Source organism: Sinocyclocheilus grahami, unplaced genomic scaffold (assembly GCF_001515645.1).
Source record: "Sinocyclocheilus grahami isolate Dianchi unplaced genomic scaffold, SAMN03320097.WGS_v1.1 scaffold1925.1, whole genome shotgun sequence".
NCBI lineage: Eukaryota > Metazoa > Chordata > Actinopteri > Cypriniformes > Cyprinidae > Sinocyclocheilus > Sinocyclocheilus grahami.
This window is the reverse complement of record NW_015507104.1, coordinates 44,794-48,856: the sequence shown is the minus strand read 5'-3', so window position 1 is coordinate 48,856 and position 4,063 is coordinate 44,794. Positions and strand designations below refer to the sequence as shown.

At 32.4% G+C, this 4,063-nt stretch overlaps 1 protein-coding gene across 1 annotated transcript in view; it reads left to right on the top strand.

Annotated features, from left to right (window-relative positions):
* Positions 1-659: 659 nt before the first annotated feature.
* LOC107573378 (A-kinase anchor protein 9-like) overlaps positions 660-4,063 on the top strand; it is a gene marked incomplete at its 3' end in the record, with an annotated part of 37,934 nt that continues 34,530 nt past the window's right edge. The window contains exons 1-2 of the mRNA XM_016259811.1: positions 660-789; positions 2,224-2,462. The remainder of the gene's footprint in view (positions 790-2,223; positions 2,463-4,063) is intronic.

Here is a 4,063-nt window from a genome sequence, read left to right as displayed (position 1 = left end):
GACGGACGGACGGATAGATGGGTAGACAGACAGATAGATAGATAGGTAGACAGATGGACAGACAGATAGACAGACAGACAGATAGACCGACAGACAGCTGGATAGATAGACGGATAGACATTTTTATTTTAAAAATTTATTTACTTATTTTCTACTTATTTTAAATTTTTTCTGATTTAATAAATTTTTTAGTAAGTTTAATTTAAATTTGTTTTTATCATTAAATATTTATTTACTACTTTGTACTTATTTTAAATGTTTCTGATTTTTTTTTTTGTATTTTATTTTCATTTTTATTTTAAAATATATTTTAGTTTTACATTTTTATTTAATTAATTTTTAGGAAATTTTATTTTGATTTGTTTTTATTTTAAGATTATTTTAATTTTATGTTTTATGATGTAATAATACTTTTCAACTGTTACTTTAAATTTTAATTTTTTTTATTTTAAAAGTATTTATTTTAATTGTACTTTTTTATGGTTTAATAAGATGTAGTAAGTGTTATTTTTATTCTTTTAAAAAAAAAACATTTTAACATTTTTATGATTTAATTCCTTTTTAGCTTTTTATAAGCTCACGGAAACCCTGTTAGTCCGACAGATGTGTCTCAGCGGTCAGGTCAGTAAGTCGTGTGTTTCCGGTTCTCTGGCAGGGATGTGCTGCGTCAGGCGAACGCTCGTCTGCGTCAGGCGCTGGTCGATGTGCTGAAGACGACGGCGGCGGCGGAGGAGACCATCGGCCGTCATGTGCAGGGCATCCTGGAGGCATCCAGCGTGAAAGCATCAGGTCAGACACATTAACACACACTACTCGTAACATCTCTGATTCGGGTTTGACTTCATCTGAAATCATCAGGGCTTCTTCTACAGCTTCCTGAACGACGACGTCCTGTCGCATTAATAGAAGTCGGTCACACTTTATGTCAGAAGTGCTTGTGTTCAGCTGAAGTGTTGTGATGTGGTTTAGTAAAAGATTTAGAAACGTTTAAAGAAGGACGTGACATCCTGTGTGTGTAAAGTTAATAACAGATGACGGTTTAATGCGTTTGGGTGTGTTCACTGATGCCAAACAGTGCTATTATTGTTTTTATTAATATAAAAAATTTAGTTTGTATTTTATATTTTATTATTTATTAATAATTTTTTTTGTTGTGTGTTTTTAGTGTCATTGAGGTACTATAATGATTTTTATTTGTTTTTTATTTTATATGTCTTTATTTATTATTTATAAATATTTATTATTATTTTTATAATTTTAGTAATTTTGTTGTGGGATTTTAGTGTCATTTAGTGTCATTGAGGTGGTATTATGATTTTTATTATTGATTTTGTTTTTATTTTATATTTTATTATTTCTTTATTTCTAAATATTTATTATTTTTTGTAATTGTAGTTAGTTTGAGTAATTTTGTGTTTTTAGTGTCATTGAGGTACTATAATGATTTTTATTAATATTTTGATTTGGTTTTTATTTTATATGTCTTTATTTATTATTTATAAATAAGATTTTTTTTTATTTTTTATAATTTTAGTCATTTTGTTGTGTGTTTTTAGCATCATTGAGGTACTATTATGATTTTTTATTATGATTTTTATTTTATATTTTATTATGTATTTATTTATTAATACTTATTATTTTTTGTAATTTTAGTTAACGTTTTAGTAATTGTGTTTTTAGTGTCATTGAGGTACTATAATGATTTTTATTAATATTTTGAATGGGTTTTTATTTCATATTTCATATTATTTATTAATACTATTTATTATAATTTTTTGTATTTTTAGTAATTTTGTTGTGTGTTTTTAGCATCATTGAGGTACTACTATAGTTTTTTGATGATTTTGAATCAGTTTTTATTATATACTTTATATATTTATTATTATTTACTGTAATTTTAGTTAAAGTTTTAATAATTTTGCTGTGTCGTCTCATATGGTGTGATGCACTCAGGTTGAATATGAGACGGACGCTCCTGTAACTCAACACACAAAACACCCATTCATGTCTCCTTCATGCCTTTGTCACTGCATCCATTCATCTGTAGTTCATTAAGTCTTAATCTGTTATATCTCTGTCCTGTGTTATTCTCAAAAACATCACGTGCTCGACCGGGTTCAAGCTTTATAGTGTTGGGTTATGTTATAAAGGCCTGCTGGTTTCTGCAGTTCTGATAGGAATAAGCTGTTTTGATGTGGCTCGTCTCTTGTGTCCCGCACACAGACGCGTCCTCGGAGAGCTTTCTCAGCACAGAGACGACTGCTGATGACCTCAGCCTGTTTTCAGCAGAGACCGAGAGCGACGGAGGGCTGGAGTGCTTGCTGAAGATCCAGGGGGCGGAGCTACAGCTGCAGGGGGCGGAGCTCCCGCAGGAGAGGGAGGAGCTTCTGCTGAGCATCAGCACACGACTGCAGAGCGCCGTCGAGAAGCTGCTCATCGCCATCACTGAGACCAGCACTCAGGTACAAAAGAGTTCAGAAACACTCAAAGTTAAGTGCAGACGTTTATAATGTTACAAAAGACTTCTATGCCAAATAAATGCTGTTCTTTTGAACTTTCTATTCATCTGTGAATCTTGAAAAATAAAATGCATCACAGTTTCCACAGAAATATTGTGCAGCACAACTGTGTTCAACACTGATAATAATCAGAAATGTTTCTCGAGCAGCAGATCAGCATATTATACTGATTTCTGAAGATCATGTGACACTGAAGACTGGAGGAATGATGCTGAAAATACAGCTGCACATCACAGAAATACATTACAGTTTAACAGATATTCACACAGAAAACAGCTGTTTTACATTCTAATAATATATCAGTATTTTTACTGTATTTTAGATCAAATAAATGCGGCCCTGGTGAGCAGAAGAGACTCTTTCAGAAACATTAAAATCTTACCGACCCCAAAATTGAATGATAGTGCAAAATAATTACTCTATGCAGTGTTTTTTTACTGTTTTTATTAATATTTTAATAAAAACATTTATTCTAATATTCTTAATATTTAGAATTAGATGTAATTTTTTTAGATTCACTTTTTTCAATTTTAGTAAAAATTGTGTTTTTGCCAGTTTTATTAGTTTTTCTGAAGTTGATGTAGTTTTTATGAATTTAATTCAATAGTTTTGGTTTATTTAGTTTTAGTTATATCAGTACCTAAAGCTAAACTAAACAAAAAAGAAAAATGTTGCCTTGCGAACAAGCTAAAATTAATTTTTTGTTTTTGTATTTATTTTATCTATACATTTCATTTTATATATTTATTTATTTGAAAATTTAATTTAATTTAATTTGACTTTTCGTGTTAAGGTGTATTTTATTGTATGTTTTTTCTGATTTTAGTGTTATGTATGGCTGTTTTTGGCAGCTCAGGATGGAGTGGTTCTGTACTGAGTGTGTGTATGTGTGTATGTGTGTGTGTGTGTGAGTGTGTGAGAGACAGACGGATAGATAGATAGACAGATAGTTAGACAGATAGATGGATAGATAGACCGAAGGATGGATAGACAGATAGACACAGACAGACAGACAGACATAGATAGATAGATAGATAGATAGATAGATAGATAGGTAGACAAACGGACAGACGGATGGACGGTCGGATAGATAGACAGACAAACAGACAGATAGATAGATAGACAGATAGATAGACAGACAGATAGACAGATAGATAGGTAGACAGATAGACAGATGGATAGACAGACAGACGGATAGACAGACAGATGGATAGACAGATGGACGGACAGACGGACAGACAGACGGACAGACAGACAGACAGACAGACAGACAGACGGATAGACAGACGGATAGACAGATAGATATATAGACAGACAGACGGATATACAGATAGATAGGTAGACAGATGGATAGACAGACGAACGGACGGACGGATAGATAGGTGGACGGACGGATGGACGGACGGATAGGTAGACAGATAGATAAATAGGTAGATGGATAGACAGACGGATAGACAGACAGACAGCTGGATAGACACAGACAGACAGACAGACAGACAGACAGATAGATAGATAGATAGATAGACAGACAGACAGACAGATGG